The sequence below is a fragment of the Ictidomys tridecemlineatus genome, unplaced genomic scaffold, assembly GCF_052094955.1.
Source record: "Ictidomys tridecemlineatus isolate mIctTri1 unplaced genomic scaffold, mIctTri1.hap1 Scaffold_48, whole genome shotgun sequence".
NCBI classification, from domain to species: domain Eukaryota; kingdom Metazoa; phylum Chordata; class Mammalia; order Rodentia; family Sciuridae; genus Ictidomys; species Ictidomys tridecemlineatus.
The window spans coordinates 1,967,593-1,986,406 of NW_027523119.1; the positions used below are offsets into that span (position 1 = coordinate 1,967,593).

At 43.8% G+C, this 18,814-nt stretch overlaps 1 pseudogene across 1 annotated transcript in view; it reads right to left on the reverse strand.

Moving 5' to 3' along the window:
* LOC144373764 (secernin-1-like) overlaps positions 1-18,513 on the reverse strand; it is a 50,233-nt pseudogene extending 31,720 nt beyond the window's left edge. The window contains exons 1-2 of the transcript XR_013433316.1: positions 18,196-18,513; positions 17,310-17,420 (exon numbers count right to left, since the gene is read on the reverse strand). The product of XR_013433316.1 is annotated as a secernin-1-like (transcript). The remainder of the gene's footprint in view (positions 1-17,309; positions 17,421-18,195) is intronic.
* Positions 18,514-18,814: the final 301 nt, after the last annotated feature.

The following is an 18,814-nucleotide window of genomic DNA, read 5'->3' on the forward strand; positions in this document are numbered from 1 at the left end:
TCTCCTGTGACCTCTGAGATGGTCTTAATGCTTCCTTTTGTTTAAGGTTCTCAGAAACACGAACTTAATTAGATCCAAGCACATGGTGATTGATTTCATTCATGCAGAACTTGCTCTATATTGTACTGTGCATAATGTTATATGGCACATTCACTTTTATTTTTGTGCATTTTTAATTGCTATATGTTTTGTATGAAAAGAGGTAATTTGAGCTGTTGAAGGAGCTATGGTGATATTATAAAATAGAACACCAGATAGTCACACCATCAAGGAATATAATTTTTCACATTTTTAAACTCAAGAGTGTTCAACATTAAACTACTAAAGTTTTAGTACCATGTCCCAAGATCTACTCTATAGTATATACTTATTGATCTATTGACATCTATATCTATTATTATAATACTATGATATATAAATATATACATTGATATAGATATGATATCTACTGACATGCTTATCTATATAACATTCATCAGATATTCATTGTTTTAGACTCAATTATATCTTGTAACCCAATACATCTTGCTAATATATTTGGTCACGTCACATGTATTACAAAGTCCCTTTGTAAGATAACTTTTTCATAGGACACTCAGAAATACACAAAGATGGCTCTTGACCCACAAATCACAAAACAGGAACAACAATACTTAGACCTACTTGTGGAGCAGAGTATTCTTACTACGATGGTCTTCTGCATGTGTACAAGACTTCTTTGTATATTCCTGCAGCTAGGCGGGAAATTAAAACCCTTTGGATTGTTTAAGTAAATACCAAGCTGTTACACATTAGTTCAAGTAACTGTATGTGATAAATATTGATTCAGACATGTAATAAATCTATGAAGATGACTTCTCCGTGCTTACTTTGAAGAGAAATTCCCCAGCAGGGCAAGGATATCATTTCCTTGATGGCAGATGCAGTTTTAAGACTTGTCAAGGAGGAAGCATGTTTTGCTTAGGCACCTCTGCTCTTCTCCAGCTGAGGAATGCAAGCCAGGGTGCACTATTATTGTTAGACTACAAAGATGAAACCACCCCAGTGGCTCCTGTGAACACTGTCACAGCTGCTCCTCTTCCCTTTGAAATAGTTCAGGGTGATGCAAGAAAATGGGGCTGCTTTTATCAGCCTCCCACTCAGGGTATGTTCAGCCCACTGAGGAAAATACTTGTGATACACTGCTGACAGAAAACAAAACACGGCCCACACTGCGGGCTGCTGCCAATCAAGGCCTGCAGCTGTGATGGGGAGCATCCACTGACTCCACAGGCTTGCCGCAAGGACCTGTGCTTCACTTATCAGTGATCACAGATCTCCATTGTCCCTGAGCAAGGGGAGCCCCTAAAAACCCCTGGATCAGCAATGCTGACATGCATACATAGATGGATGGATGGATAGACAGATAGATAGGCAGAGAGAAAGACAGGATGAATGAATACATGTATATATTCCTTTCCACAAAGCACATCGTTGCTCCCATTAGATTGAATCTAATGATTAGCAGAGGGGAAAAAGTTTGAGCTGCCAACTCCATATCACCCCATTGGAATAGCATTACTCAAGTCCAGACTCCTACTCTCTCTCCCCCAAGCTACCAGGGTGGCCCACCTGCCTCTATGGGCCCTCCAGGGAGTTTCTACTGTGCCACTCACCCTTCCCCAGGGACTCCAGCCATGCGTGGCTTTCCCTGGTAACCCTTACCAAACAGCTGCCCCAGCCTCCTGTGCCTGGTCTGCACACCCTTTCTCTCATGTACCTGCTTCTCATTGGTCTTCAAGGTTCAGTCGCTTTCTATGGTCAAATCTTTATTAAATGCTGTCATGGCATTAGTGAGTCTTCTTCCATTGCACTTACTAATGTGTCAATAAGAAATGACCAAATCTAATTTTCTATGTTAGCAATTCTATCACTGTTTATCATATCAATGAGCACAGGGTATTGAAGTTATGTGCCTCCCATCCCAAATTGCCAAAACATCATGACTTAGCACCTACTGTGAGCACCATGCCAAGCTCTGGGGGTGTGCTGAAGAGCAAAACTGCCTCAGTCCTGACCTGCTCTTGTAAATTTTTTGTGGTGCTGGAGATGGAACCCAGGGCTTTGCGCATGCTAGGAGAGTGCTCTCCACTGAGCTCTAACCTTGATCTCATGACCTTCCTACCTTGGCTCCCCAGGTAGCCAGAGTTACAGATGTGCTCTTTTGATGCTTATAGTTTAAAGAAAAAAAATGACATTAAGTAAGTTTCAAATTACAAATATAACAGGTGTGGGATGAGGTCAGGGGAATGGGGTATGGAGGTTGAGGCTGGTGAGGTCAAAGCCAGGAGTGGGGGGGGGAAGAGCAAGGGTCAAGGGTCGGGGCCCACAGAAATGGAGAAGAAAACCTATTTAGGGCAACAGCACCTGCATGGGCTTGGAGAAATACCCTTGAGCAAAGTGTGGAAGAAAGAACTGTGGAAAAGAGTAAATGCTGGTCTTCGTGAGCTTTTCAATGAAGTGTGAACCTGACTTTGAGGGTTCTAGAGAGCCAATGCTGTACACTGGCAGGTTCCCAGCGCTCAAAATGGTCTTCACAAATCATTGACACCGTAGATTTGCATCACAAATGAAAAGCGCTGAGTAGAGAAGATGCTACTTTAATATTTTAAAGCATTAGGTAAGTGCCAGGTGCAGTGGTGCACACCTATGGTCCCAGCGGCTCAGAAGGTTGAGGCAGGAGGATCGTGAGTTCAGGGCCAGCCTCAGCAACAGCCAAGCGCTTCTCATCTTGGTGAGACCTCTCTCTAAAAAAATACAACATAGGGCAGGGGGTGTGGCTCGGTGGTCCAGTGCCCCTAAGTTCAATCCCAGGTACCCAAAAAATAAAAAAAGCCTTCGATGAAAACTTTAGTAAACTCGAATTCCCATGTTCAGGTCCCTCTCATTATTTCAAAGTCATCTATTTGGGAAAACTTAGACCAAGTAACACAAGATTCACATTTCTACTCAATTATATTTTATAATCTATAAAACTATTCAATTATATTTTATAATCTATTATATTTTATAAGTATTCAATTATATTTTATAATCTATAAAACTCCTCCAAAGTACACATTCATGAATAATGAATAATTTAGAAAGTCTAGAACAGATTTTTACATGTTGATATGTCTTTGTATGTACACATATAATATTCCATTTGAAATAATGCAACAGTGTAGGTTATCAAACTCAGACAAAAATATCAATCAACATATTTAACAGCAGCAATATATTAATGGGCCTGACTTAATATATATATTATTAAATATCTTTTAATGGAGCCTATGAATTTGTATATATCTTATTAAATATCTTATTAAGAAGCTCATTACTTTGAATATATCTTATTAAGTATCTTTCATTTCTCAGTTTCATTAATATTCAGCCTTATATTCTTAATATTTTCTTTCATTCAATTTCAAGTGTTTGAGTTAGATATTCCCTGCCTTGAGTCTGAGTGCTGACCAGCCCATAGGTGCCTTTCGACTCCAGACCGAGGCAGCCGAAGGGAGTGGGCAGGACCCCAAGACCACCCACCCCCAAGAGCAAAGGGTACAATGTTGGCTTACTGGGAAAGAAAGGCCCCATCCTCTCCCCCACCCCATTGAGGGGAGGTGTGAGGAAAGAAGTGTTTGAGAGCAGCTAGGAGACAGAGAAGGAGTAAAACCACCTGGAAATCCACCCCACGCCAAGCACAAGGTATCACCAGAGGGGGCAGCTGGCAACTATACCAAGCCTCATATCACCATCCTCCCCCTTCCTACCCACACTGAATGCCCACAGGAAAACATGAGGGGCTCACCTGCAGGTACAAGAATGACTTACTTCTACCTCGATTGTTTCCATAACACATTCTGCTTTCAACAAGCAATCATAAAAATCTAAAATGATAAAAATTATTGCCAAAGAGGACCAAAGTTGACGAATGTATACTACCCATTTTTGAGGTGTACGATAAAGCTAGTGTGATCAAGACAGCCTGGTATTTGCTATAGACACACACAGAGACTGTAGAAACAGGTCAGCATTAACATAGGAAGCTAATGTTATATGAAGCTGCAAAGGGAGTCAATTGAATAAGGAGAAGTTTTTTCCACAAATGATGCTGAACAAATGATAACAACTGGATGTCCAGATGCAAAAAAAAGATGAACCTGGACCCATATCTCACCCTTCATACAAAAATAAGCTCAAAATGGATCACAAGCTTCAGTGTTGAACTATAAAGCACCTAGGAAGATCTTTTTTGTGATTTTGAGTTAGGAAAACAGTTTTCAGACCCTACCAAAAAGTAGGATCCACAAAAGAAAAATAAATTGAAAACTTTTATCTGTATCAAAATTAACTTTCAGACACTGATACAAGAATAAAAAGTCAAACAAAAGACTGACAGAATATATTTCAGAATAAAGACTTATATTCAGAATACATGAAGAACCCTCAAGCAATAATAAAAAACTATTTTTTTAAATAGGAAGAAGACTGAAACACACACTTCAGAAAAGATACAGGAGTGTCATAAAACGCTCAGTGCTACACAAATTAAGGACAGTGTCCCTCCCCTGAGTTCTGAGGAGGCTGACTCTTTGCTACACAGTGAGCTGAAGGTTTGGTTTTTCAGAGGCAGATTAGGTTTACTTTATACTTGATATCCAGAACAGTGCTTATTCATTCCAATGTTATATCTTTAAACATAAAAATGTTCAACATTATTAATTAATTAGGGAAATTTATAATTAGGAAAATTCAAATCAAAACTACCAGGAGATACCATAGACTCTCTGAACAGAATGAATCCTGAAAACAGCAAGGGTCTGGGCCACTACAGAACATGCACACAGTCACCTCTACCTGCACAATCACTTGTGAGGTCGGAGCTTCCTAACATGCACCATTCAGGGCCCAAAAATCCCCCCTTCCTGGTATTACTAACTGAAACTCGCAGCCACACACACACACACACACACACACACACACGCACACATACAAATGTACATAAGTGTTAATAGTATCTTTATTTATAATCCTCCAAACTGGGAACAACCCAGATTTTCTTCTACTGGTGAATGGGCAAACAAACTAAGTATCCAGACAAAAGAAGGCCACTCTGCCATTAAAGGAAAAAATTCAGTGCCTCACACAACGTGGATTAATCTTAAATGCATTCTGTAAATGAAAGGACCCAGATTCAGAAGACTGCATGTAAGACTGCATTTGTATGACACTTAGACAAACAAAATTATAAAGACAGGTCAGAGGTTACAAAGGTTGACATGAGAGCAGGGTTATACAAAAGAGAAGCAAATGGGAATGTGGGGGTGACAGCTGCTGTGTATCATCACTGGCGAGGATTCAGGACTGTGTATCTGTCAAACTTACAGAAGTGTATTCCACAGAGAGTCAATTTCACTGAATGCAAATAAAACTGATAAATTACTACTGTTAATCTGTCTCTGAAAAAACAAAACCTGCAGCTCACTGTGGAGCAGCAAGAAGTCAGCTGAGTCAGAATTCAGGGACTGACGCTATCCTTAATTTGTATACCACTGAGCAATTCATTTAGAAAAAAAAACTTGTTAATGGGATGTCTTCTTTCCAGTTGGTACCTGGAGGTTCCAATGCTCTTAGACCAGCTCATTTCCACGGAAGGTGCCATCTGCTCCTACTAACACACTGAGTTAAAACCCTGCATCTCTATCTTCTAGGACAGGACCAGCCATCAGCTCTTGGTGAGCACACTCACCTCCTTGGAGAGCTCCTGGCTCTGGGCACAGAGCCCTTGACATGTAGAACCTGCCCAGTTGTCTGCTCCCTGCTACAGTGTTCACCCCTCTTCTCCACTCCCTGGAGCTCAACCCAGGTGTCACTTACCAGGCAGGTCTTTGCGACATACTTCTCTAAAGCTACCAGGAAAGGATGTCAACATCTGTACTGCTAGAACAGCCATCAAGGTCCATCACAACTGTAATTAACTAAGGAACAAGGAACTGGGGAAGGAGGAGCCACCTACATAACAATGACCATTAGATTTTTAGCAGTTAGCAAAGGACCCTGCAAAAAGTGAGGATCGATAAATACTTACTGACTGAATTAATGAGCAAGTAGGTTTATTTTAGTGTTGATATCCAGAACAGTGTTCATTCGTTCCAGTGTCACATCTTTAAAAGTAAATTCAACAGTTCATTGCTGGCTCACACTCAGCTCTAAGGGAGCTGTTTTACTTAATTTCATGTGTTAATCTGGTTGGGCCAGGGGGGTGCTCAGGCACTGGTCAAACATTGCTCTTGGCATGTCAGTGAGGGTGGTTCTGAATCGGTGGACCAGTGAGCAGACTGCTCCCCTCCTGTGCGGTGAGTTGAAGGCCTGCCTAGAAGAGAGAGCTGATGTGGCCACCTGATGCCTGAGATGGGATACTAGCCTTTCCTGTCTTCAGACTCAAAAAAACTCAGTCCTTCTTGGGTTTAGAAAATGCCGACTTTCAGACTAACACTTCAACTACCAGCTCTGTGGATTCTCAGGCCTCTGAATTCAGACTGGAAGTATCTGTTGGTTTTCCAGGTCTGTAGTCTGCTAATGACAGAAGCTGGAACTTCTAACCCTCCATAACTGTCTGCTAAATCCTTATAATAAATCTATTTGTTAGTGGTTTCTCAGGAGAACTCTAATATAGGACCTCCCATAAAATTTTTCCCTTACATTGGTTACTTTCTTAAATTCCTGACGTACTTAGACTTTTTTAGGCACACTCTGTATCTTGTACCCACAACCCTTCCTACCATCTGCTGCCCCCACTTCACTGTGTCCAAGGACTGAATATGGCCCACTGTGTGACTTTTTGGTTTGAGTTCTAGGAAGAAACAAAATAAACTGCTCTACAGGGACCTGCTAAACTTACACAAAAACAAACAAAACAAAAAATGTGTCATCATTAGGAAAAGGGTACTTTTCAAATATGGCAAAACCTAGTGTGGTCACTTCAGAGGAATAGTGGAGACTCAATATTTTCTTTAGACTTCAGAGGTGCTCTAAAGAAACAATCCTGTACCAACCCAGTATTCCAATTCCGCAAGGGTCACACAGTTCCTTAGCTGTCATGCTCCTGGTGAGTACGTCAGTGTGTCACCATAAAAATCTCAAAGGAAAAGCTCCCTCCACACACCACCTCACCGTCACTGGCTCTGGCCCACTGTAATGTCGAGGGAAGTGCACCTTCTGAGAAAAGTCTGTTTTTTTAATATTCATAATAGTTCTATTTCATGCCAGCAAGAGCATTTCCCCAAACCATGTATTTCCAACTAAAAAGTTAAAAATAATAGGTATTGATAACTAAAACTTAAACAAAATGTGGCTCAGTACAGCCCTGGCCTACCATGTGAGGCCCTGGGTTTGTCCCCTAACAACACAAAGTAAATGATTTAAAAATTCTAAAAAAGTTGGACAATACAAAAAAACTAAAAATATTTGCAGCTATTTGAAATAAACAGCATTACTTCTTTAAACACTTGTTCAATTGAAGGTTTACTCCAACTAACCGCCATAGGCTCCCAACACTTCCCCAATCCTCGAATGCTGTTAGGTCCACTATTTTTGTTCAAATAATAGGACCAGAGAACTCTTTCAACTGGAGGCAAAGTTATATTTCATTAAATTCATTGATCTTTGAGAGTGTGAAAGGAAAAATAAATAAGGATAGAAAGAATTCACTGAAGATCACACACCCTTAGCAAATGTGTGTCTCCAGCATGTTTTCTGAGATAAACTCTTCAATCATGTTTGTTATTAAATAGCACCAACATGCACTGACTCAACAAAAGGCATCTCTTTGTTATGGACTTGGGAGAACGCAGTATAGGAATGTGAGGAGGAGCAACCAGACAGGACTCAGACAGGAGGATAAGTCAGATGGAAAGGAACAGATAAAGGTTCTGGGACTCACACTCTGAACAGGAAGCAACTCTCCCACTGCACTGCACTTGGGACTCAGAACTCCTCAAGTCTCCTGCACGCACACACACGCACTGTGCTTTCCAGTGATTCTAAAAGTGAGAAGAATACTTCAATCTTTAACTCCCTGAATGCTAAAATTCCAGTTATTTCCCTGGCCTATGAGCAAAGCAATATTGATGCAATAATCATGGAATGTTACTGAAACACAGTTTTTAGGAGCGATTTCTCATTCTGCTCTAAATATACAAAGATTTGGATTTGTCATGCAATTGTTTAACCCTTCCTAAGTCTCCTAAATAGTGCAGTAAGAAGGAAAAATAGTTTTTTTCTGAAAAACTGTGAGCATCTGGTGAAATAAAATGGGGGAAGAAGAGAAAATTTTGAATACAATAATAGCAAACCAAAATTACTGATCTACTTGAAAGCAGTGTATTATTTCAAGCTGACCTACTTCCAAAAGTGGATAAAGAACCAAAATTCTCAAGTAATAAACACAGGGAATCATATGTGAACCCTGAAAAGTATGTCTAAGGAGTGATATAACTGGCAGCTGTTTTTAATCAGTGGCTTTCTCCTTGGATGTGATGGTTACAGGGATGTAAGCTATTTGTCTCATAAATCAAATATATTTGGTGTATATGCTAATCCACTTTCTCCTTCAAACACACCTAAAACTTGAACATAAACAACCATCTAGCTATGGTCCAAATGCCTGCATTCCTCCCAAGATTCACAGATTTAATCCTAGCCTCCAACGTGTCAGGGGTGGCCTCTAGGCAGTGAGTGCATAGAGGGGCAGAGCCCTCAGGAATGGGATATTAGTGCCCTTGTAAAGGAGATCTCAGAAGCTGGCTCATCCTTTTGCTACCTTGCGAGGACAGAGCAAGAAGGTGTCAGCAATGATCTTCTGTGATTTATCAGAATGTGCCTTCAATACACAAAGACTGCTGTTGCAGGTTTCATCTTGTTGCTGCATTCAGTAAAACAAGGAAAGTCAAGGGCCTTTTGCAGGGTGAAGCACAGTAGGCCCCAACACCAACCTCCCCTGTAGCAACTGGCAACTGAGAGAGAAAAATGAAAACTGTATTTTTACCAACACGAGGGGATTGCTAAAGCAAGAAAATGAGATGAACTGGAACTCCAGAGCAGGAGCTCTTTCAAAGTGAGGAACAAAGTGACTACTGGTTTCTTCTCAGGGGTCATTTGTTGATTTGGGCACACGTGCTAATTCTACAGGTGCAGACTAAGAATTGTGACTGGGCTGCCTTAAGGGACTCTACCAAGGGAGCAAAGCCAGCACGGTTTGTAGGAGTCAGTGTGTCCCTTTTAAGGAGCAGAGTGCATGTGTGATGGGTCCTGAAAACAAGGTTCATTTTCCCTAAGGGACTTTGCTAAACTGTGGGCTGTGCTTAGAAGCCTGAGAGACCAGGCCAGGTGTGTCTAAAGCCACCTTGAGGGCTCCTCTGGAGGCATGTGAGAGAAGAATTCTGCTAAGCCAGAATGCTTGCTTTAAACACAAAACTCCAGGATGTGTAAGGAATCAAGGCCAAAAGCACCACACATTAACATCTCCCAGGGAAGTGAATTAGCAAGCCCTCAGAGCTGAGCAGAGCTGACCAGCCCAACTATGCCAAGCACAGACAGGAAGCAGAGGCCTTCCCAAGGTCAGCAAGGACCCCAGCCCAGCTTGCTGTCACCTGCACCAGTTCCTCACCAGCCTGGCCAAGCAGGGAGGGGGAAAGCCTTCTCTGCCACGGTGATCATCTATCACCATCTGACATACAAATAAAATACTGTTAGATAGGAAAAGGCAAAGAATAAGAGATGAGTAATCTATAGAAAAAAAGATAATTAATATAGGCTGAAAAATTACCCAGAGTTTAAAATAACCGTGATTAAAATATTGGAGAAAACAGATATATATATAAAAGGGTGAGAGATGGAGAATTCCAACAACAAATGGAAGCTACAAAAATCAGCAATGAAAATTCCATAACAGAACTAAAGAACATAATTATTAGACATTAGAGAGTCTAGATGCATTCACTACTATCCTGATTACAACACAGACAGAACAGAAATTCACAACACACAGAACCTGACAACAAAGCAAAAGCTGGTGGCCTAGTGGAAAAATGAAAATTCAATACACACTACTACAAGCCCATAAATGGACAGAAGTTCCAAGGGCAGTTGGAGGCATGACACAGAGTGGAAGATGAAAATGCACACCCCACGGCCCAGCAACCTGGCCCCCAGCAAGCAGGCTGCAGCACCTCTCTCTCCTTTACTCCTAGTACAGGTTCAAAAGGATGCTTGAGAATGTTTTCAGCAGCACAGCACTGCTTCATGAAGTTATACAGCTGCGCACATTTCCAAATGAGTCACAACAAGACAACAGAGAACTGAATATGTAATGGCTCACAGAACAGAATTCTGCCCATACACTAGTGAATGTGAATCATTAGCCACATGTAACAGGACACACCTAAAGGGCAGTGTTACACAGAAGGTGCAGCAGGGTGACACCAGGGGTGCGGCACCATCCACACACAAGGGCAGTTTGCTAAGTGTAAGCTGGATAGGCCTGGGGGACCCTAGGCCTCAGATCATTTCAAAAAAGTCACTCTCTCCCAAGGTCAAGGTAGGGTTTTCCAGAGGACATATGTAGAAGCAGAGCTGGAAATGCAGCTGTCCTTTAAGTCCAATATTTAAAACCATTTGCAAAGAATGAAAAAGCCACTTAAAAGTGCTGGTTTTGGTTTTTCATTCCCACTTATTTCTTCATTGGATAATATAGGTATTCTTTCATCAAAATTTTATTTATGTTTGCATGTATAGTTTTATTATTCTCATTACATTAAAACATTATATAAAATTATCAATTTAAGTTTCAAATACAGCTAATGCTGATAGATATAACCTACATAAAAAAACAGCTCTTTGGATCCTCAATAAATTTTGAGTTTAAAGGGTAACTAGAATGAAGGTGCTTCAAAAGCATGGCTACAGAACAAACCCTTACCAGCCGATCTGCACACCTCCTCTGTGCTCAAGCCACGTGGCTGAAGAACAGATTCACAGGATGCTCACCTAGGGCTGGCTGGATTTAGGAGGGACACACAGGGTTCCTAAAAGTGTAGATTGTTTTCTTTAAAACAAAATCAAATATAGATTTGAAGCAAATATGGAAAAAAGTGGGTGTGTATGTGTATTTGCTTTTCTACTTATTTCACTATATAACTGAAACACTTTCAGGTAGGGAATCTATCACTTGCCCCACAAATTCCTTTTCTCCAACTGTATATTTCCTTTGGTGTCATTACTTTTCCCTGTGAATCCCACTAGGTCCACTGGGTGACGTCTATTTCTCTCAGCAACTTCACACACACACTGACTGAGAGTAGACCTAAAAAGTTTTTCCCCTTTTTCCAAATGAATATGTATTTTTACTGATAATCTTTCAGAAATAGGAACCCCACAGATGAAATTATAGTTTTATGGACAGGTAAAAGGTGACCTCAGAGACTCCATCACATGACATAATCTGATGCAATGTCCTTAAAAAAAGAGTCAGTAAAAGGGAATGTCAACATCATTTGAAAAATAGAAATAAAATAATCAAAAGTTCCGGTTTAAAACAGATCCTTTCACCTATAACTATCTTTCATGTATATTTAAATTTCTGCACACATACACACACACACACACACACAAACACACAAGCACACACACACACACAACCATGGATGAAAAAGGCTGACATGGTTAAAGCAATACAACTTACCAACTGACCAAAATGACAATGTTTTAAATTAAAATAAGTAGTTATCCATTAATGCAAGCAATAGTTACTGAGTCCCTAAGGCCTAAGAACACAGGAGAATAAAACAGGCATTCACTCTGTTCATTCCAACAGGCAGAAGAGAATGCACACAGAAATACTCCAGATCATGATAGATACTACAATTCAGAAAGAAGACAAAGTAGGGAGATGTGGTTTTGACTGGAGAGGGAGACTCCACAGAGCTCAGTGGAGAGGGAGAGGGCAGAGGCAGGCCTGAAGAGGGCACTCCAGCCATGACAGGCTGGCAGCCAGCCAGACCTCTCTTGGCTGGTCTCACCTCCTTCACAAGGTAACAGGACCATGCGGGAGGAGCACAGAGCAGGAGCACAAGAGGGAGACAGCAGGCTGAAGGGCGGGCAGGGAGCCGACCAAGAGAAACTCGGGGGGTTCAGCAGGGCAGTAACATGATCTGAGGCTTGGACTGTCTGAAGACAGAGGGACCTAGGATCAGGAAGGCAGGGAGCCGACCAAGAAAAACTCGGGGGGTTCAGCAGGGCAGCAACATGATCTGAGGCTTGGACTGTCTGAAGACAGAGGGACCCAGCATCAGGAAGGCAGGCGAGGAGGCCACTACTGTGGTCCTTCTGGCAAGAAACAGTGGCCGAGGAGCAACCATGGAGGGCAGGCAGGAGGAGGAGGACAAAGGAGCCCTGGGCTCAGGAAAGGGCTGAGTACAGCTTAGCAATCAACAGCGATGCTCAGATTCTTAACAAAGAAATAATGACTTCCCCTTTGGAATATTATGTTCTCAGTCTGTGTTTTAGCTATTTTCTTACAAGGGTACAGCAAAATACCAAAACTCAAAATAACAATGATTTCTCCTTTGTTCTGTCTGTGTATTTTGATCTGCTCTATCCTGGACAATAGGTGCAGACGGGTCTGTCCCTCCTCACCTCTGTCCTCACTCTGGACCATCTCCAATCCTGGGTAGATTCTTGTGCAAATGATGGTAGAAACACAGGAGGACAAATCCTACTTTAAGCCTCTGTTTGAGAGGTCATTTTTACTAATGTCCCACTGACCACAGTAAACCTCAGGGCTGAGCCAGAATCACATGGCAGGAGATACCCACTTCTCCATATGATGAAGACCATGGGTACTCAGAGGGACAAAGAACACAGGTAGTAACTCAGCCAACACAGGGTCAGTGTGGTCAAATCAAGACATGGTGCACTAGAAAGGCAATGACATTTAGGATCTTTATGAGATTAGGATAACAGGATAGAGAAATTGGTTTGAAATTTAAAAGAAAATGATGAAATCTGAAGACATCAATAAGATCAATAGAGACTAATGATCACAACCAACCAGAAATTTGTAAGAAAAGACAACAAGTATTCACTTATTTTAATTCATAAAATTAAGCAATTGTATTTCATAAAATTAAAAATAGCAAAATCATTCAACAAAGTAAGAGGCTAAATAAACTTTTAAAAAGTTTCATAGTTTCACCAAGTATATAATACTCTTACTTAACATTAAGAAAAATAAGAATACGCTTACTTGTCCATATCACTAAAAATGACTGTTTGCTATGCTTAGAAAATATTTCTTAAAAGAATGAATGTGCTACATATGCTCTGCTGAAGTCATAGAAACATGCTGTGCACCTGAGAGGAGGCAGAACTGAGTCATGAAGAGTTTTCAATGCTAAGCAGAGAACTCTGCATTGGTTATGCAGCTTACCACAGGCAAGAGGAAGGACCTGAAGAAGGCATTGGGCAACTGTGCACAAAGGAATCCAACAGACTGACCAGGAACAGGTGAATACAAATTCTAAATTAGTAAAGAAATTCAAGAACTAATCCAAGAAACAGGTGAAATATCTTAGACAGGAGTAATATAATAGGAGAGAGTCAAAGAAAATGCTAGAATCCAGCCTAGGGCAGTGCTTCTCAATCTCAAGGACACTAGGGTGCAGTTACAAGGCAGATTCTGCATTAGGAACCAGAGATTCTGACTCTTCATCGACCTGCAAGGTGAGGCCAGCACTGCTATCTTCACGTCACTTGTGAGTAGAAAGGACACAGAGAATGGAGCCATTATGGAGAACTTCCTATGCATCAGCTTTCCCAGCACTCCAGACACTGCAGGAGCATCTCATCACATGCTCTCCCACCATGCCATGGCCTCCTTCATGGTGCACACCAAATATAACTTGTGTGTCCAGTTTTGATGTTCTGTTCAGTGTACCTCCTCCCACTTAACTCGGTGCCTTACTTGGCGCACCACTTCAGCCTTGATGCTTAACTTAGCATGCATCTTGCACATGGCCTGTACCGAGGATTTAAGAAATGAAAAAACAGAAATACTGGAAAAGAAGCAGGTCTGAACACTCCAGGGTTAAAAAGGGCAGGTGCGTGCAGAGAGATGCTACTGAGAACAGATAGAGGCTCTGGGAGCAGATCTGTTTGCTGTATTAATGTGGACATTGGAGCCATGAAAGAAAATAATGTAGGGGAAACACAAAGAAAGAACATCAAATGAACCTCTCAGGGGTACTCTTGAGAGAACATAGCGGAGGTGACAGCAAGGAATACAGTCAGCAGGAGGTTTTCAAAGAAAGAACACTCAAATAATGAAAAAAAAAGTTTTAAAACACAGCCTCTGGGCCAAGGCAGATGGAGCACTGAGCACAGCCACAGGCTAAGCCTCCGGCTGGAAATGGGAGATTCTATGAGGTTCAGGAGGAGCAGGAGACAGGGAGGAAGGGAGGAGACAGCACTCCCTGTTCACACCCAAGCCTTCCTGCTGCCCATCTGAAGGAAGAAGCAGCCTGGTGTGTTTGAAAATGTCTCCAAGAGCCAGGCTGTCATACAGAAATAAATGAAATGGTCTCTTATAAAGCAGGGACGGGGCTTGGCTCAGATCAGAGCATGCAGCACATGCCCCCTCCCCCATACAAACAGCAGCTGACCCACTTCAGGGGAGTAAGAATCCAATACTGTTAAAATGGACATTTTTATTTTTTGTCTCAGGAACACACAAAAATCGGAATATGTGTGTGAAACTTCCTGAATTGGGCAGAGAATATATTGAATTTGTAGTGTACCACTGTATTCTCTCTGGCCTATACAAACAAGCAAAAACACGACTTATCCAAAGTGAATAAAAGTACAAGACTGCAGAGGAGAACGGAGAGTTTGGCTGGCTTTGAGCAGACCAACATGCAAAAAGGGCTGATGTGTTGAGCCACCAAAGCACAGGTGGCCGAGGCCCAGGACAACAGGCACAGCAAATGGCCCAGAGCACACAACAAAGCAGGAGGCCTTCTCTGTGAGGCCCAGGAACCCACCCAGCCTGGAGAGAAAGGGTGGAGGAGGGGTGGGAGGCTTGAGATGAATGGAAGTCCACGCTGAAGTCCACCCGACACAGTTCCAAGTCCAAAGCAAGAGGGCCACCATGGAAAATGGCCTCAGACTGAAAAAACTGTTTCTGAAAATACACTGATTTGTTTATTTTAAATTTGGACAGTCCCAATACTTTTCAGTGATCTTTTCATCTGACAATATTTGAGCATGGACAGCGATGGCTATCTGAAATGGTACCAGGTGTACAAGACGGATTACGGAAGGAGAATATTCTGGGGAGAAAACACTCCACAAGTGAGGGCAAGAAGGCAGCAGCCCTCCTGCTCTGAGCCCCTTTGTTGACTGTGCCCAAAACTCCAGAAGCCAGTTGAGACAGGAGACAGCTATCTGGCCACTTAAAACTATATTCATGCTCAACAGCAGACAGCAGGTTAATAAATTAATCACCATACCAGCCTAGTCTGCAGTTAAAACTGACCTAAATCATCAACTACTTCTGTTTTCTCTTATGAAGAGTTTGGGCATTCTTTCAGCTAGGCTGCGACAGTCTAGATGGGCAGCAGCATTTTATGCTGCTCTCCCTCAGAGGACAGCTGGCATTATGGTATGTAAAGTGCCACCCAAAGCACGAGGGTCCATATAAAAATTTCATCAGAAATGATGTCATAAAGAAGCATATGCCTAACAGAAGTGGTACGAGATACAACATATGCCTAACAGAAGGGGTACGAGGACAACTCAAGGTAGAAGTCGAGAGAGAGAAAAGTGAAGAACCATCAATGCTACAGAAACAGATAAAAAACTGGGAAAGAACAGTCCATCATTGAGGGACTCTTATTTGACACAGCAACAAGTGTCAGGGTGGTCTCCCAGTTTGCCATCTTGTCCTACCAAGCCACGCTGCCTTCCACCATGGACTTGAGTTTCCTGCTGAACTCTCAAAACCTATACAACTGATCTGAAATTGTCATCACAGTTTCATTCTGTCTATGCTTCATATGGGGTACCCTGAAGACACTCTTTCTTCCTACTCCACAGGGCGACACAGGAAGCCATGCCACACACAGAAGACTCACTCCTGGTCCTGCAGATGTTGGCCTGAAATGAACACAGGCTCTAACATGACCACGGTGAGGGTCGGGAGTTCCAGCTCTGTGCCAGACACCTCCCACAAAGACCCCAGAGTTCAAGGCCCCAGAGTAGGTTCACCTGGAGCTCCAACCAGACCCAGCCCAGGCACCCTCCAGCCCCTCCCCAGGTCTGGATACTAGAAGGCGTCTTGCAGTCCCAGGTTACCAAGGGAGCTCCACTCTAAGCCAACTCTAGACAAGGGCCGTGCAACAAGACACATAAGGCCCTAACAGAAGTGGAAGGGGCAGGAATGGAAGAAGCCAGTCCAAAAACGTGATTATTTCAACTTAGTTCCACTAACAACAGAATTGGAAAAATCATCAAACTCCAAAATTAGTTAAAAATACAACAAAAAAGCAACAACAGAAATTAATGTGTCTTATTTACCTCAGCTATTCTTGCTCTACAGAAATAAGAATTCAAGCTCCATGAAGGTAGGACTCTGCCTACTCTGCTCACTGCTGGATCTCCCTAAATCAACCTAACACAGCTCATCTGATTTAGTAATAGATACTTTTTTAGCTATTTACTTTTTCTTCAGTTTTTCTTTCTATTTTTCCCTATATTTTACTCTTGATACTATTGTATGAAATTTTTTTATGAACTGTTCTTAAAAACACACAGCATTTGCTCTCAATATTTGCGGTTAAGAATTAATGATATAGTACATAGGTAGCTCTGTATTTCCTGTTGAAGGATGACCACTCCAAGTACTAGTTCTTGCCAGTTTTTTGCATCTGGGCAATTGCGAGGGAACTGGTTCAGATTATCTCTTATGTGGCAGACATGACAAACCACTGTTTACACCTTCTTAATCCAAAGCATTCATAAAGTGCATTTTTCAAGACAGCAGATTCTTAATAAATGGGTTCCTGGGTCTTAAGATGTCCAGGTAATCCACAATTTCCATAAGTAAATAAAATGAAACAATCAAAAATATCTTAGTGCAAAATGCCATATATTAAAAGCTTATTTACAGTTTACCCATCAATCTCAAAAATCCATACATCTCATCTCTGACACTTTCAATAAGTTGGGACACTTACCCCTCAAAGATACTCATTCTATTTCCCTTTTGCATTATTTTCTTCTATGGTTGTAATTCCTAAGCAGCCAGATTTTAATAATTTAATATCGATTTTTGAAATCTTTTCACCCTAGAAAGGGAGAGAAAGAGACCTGAAGCACTTGATGGAGTGACACCCTTCATTTTGGCCAGAAGGCTCTGAGGCCTTCTGGTGGAACAACCCCTCCAAGGAAGCGCTCTCAGCTCGCCATGCCTGGCAGTCAGGGGCTGTCGACTGGACTTCTTTGTTGGTATTTTGCAAAATCTAGGAAAAGAACCCCAGGGTTGCGGCGGGATGGGAACTGGTTAACAGAAACGGGAAGGGGACAATCCCTTCCACTAATGATGAATCAAACACACTACAGCGTGACTCCTTCCCTGTGCCGCACCAAGAGCGACACGCAGGACAGGGTCTGACGCCACCTCCCGCTCCACGCAGAGGCAAACTCCTCCAGAGCACGGGCGCGGGACAGCGGCGCCGGCGGGGCAGCCCGAGTCCAGCTAGGCCGGGAGACAAAAGGGTCCGGGTCTGGCGCCCGGGCCACCGCGGCTGGCCACCTGGCAGAGACTGCGCCCCGCACCGCTGTCCCGCGGCACCGCACGCCTGCCGCCGCCCGCCCCGTCCCTGGGGTGTGTCAGCGGGAGGATGCGGGGTCCTCGGAGCCCACGTGAGGGCCGGGGTCCAGCGCGGCGCCCCCAACCCTCCTGGCCCGCGGCGCGGGGCGCCCCAGAGCGGAGGTGGCGCGGAGGGGTGGGGGGTCTCCGCCAGCCCTGCCACAGCCGCGTGTTGCCGACCAAGGGAGGGCCTCGCTCCCGCCGCCACAGACCCTGGGCACCGCAGCCCTGCCACCGCCGCCCCTTGGTACCTGGGGCCCCGCCGCCGCAGCCGCCGCCGCCGCCTCAGGCACTGGCTGCGCAAGAAGCCGCCTCAAGCAGCGCTCCCGGATCGGGCTGCAGCCGCCTCCTCTGCCGGGCTGCAGCCGCCTCCTCTGCCGGGCTGGGGTGCGCTCCCAGCTGCAGATCCTCCTCTTGGCTCCCTGCGACGGCCAGCTCCGACTGCCCCAGCAGCCCGGGCCCTTCAGCTCCTCACCCCCACCTGCTAGCGGCTGCCACCGCCGCCATCAGGGCAGTGACTGTCTAGGGCAGCTGGGACCCACAAGCTCCGCTGTGCCGCCAAAGCTCCGCCCCTAGGCCCCGCCCGCCCTTTCTTCGCACGCCCAGGCCCCGCCCGCCCTCGAGGCCCAGCCTCCCAAGTCCAACCGGCCTCACCCGCCTGAGCAGGCCACGCCCCGGCGTCAGCCCTTCTTCACTCGTTGGCGAGCGCCCCGCTCCTGTGCCTTTTCCCTTCGCTCGCCGGGGCAGGTCCCCTTGAGCTGCACGGGCCCCGCCCTTGAGCCCTTTCCCCGCTTCCCTGGCGGCCCATGCCCACCTCCCTCGGCCGCTAGCCTGCCTTTGTCCTGCAGGCCGCGTCCCTCCCTCAATGCG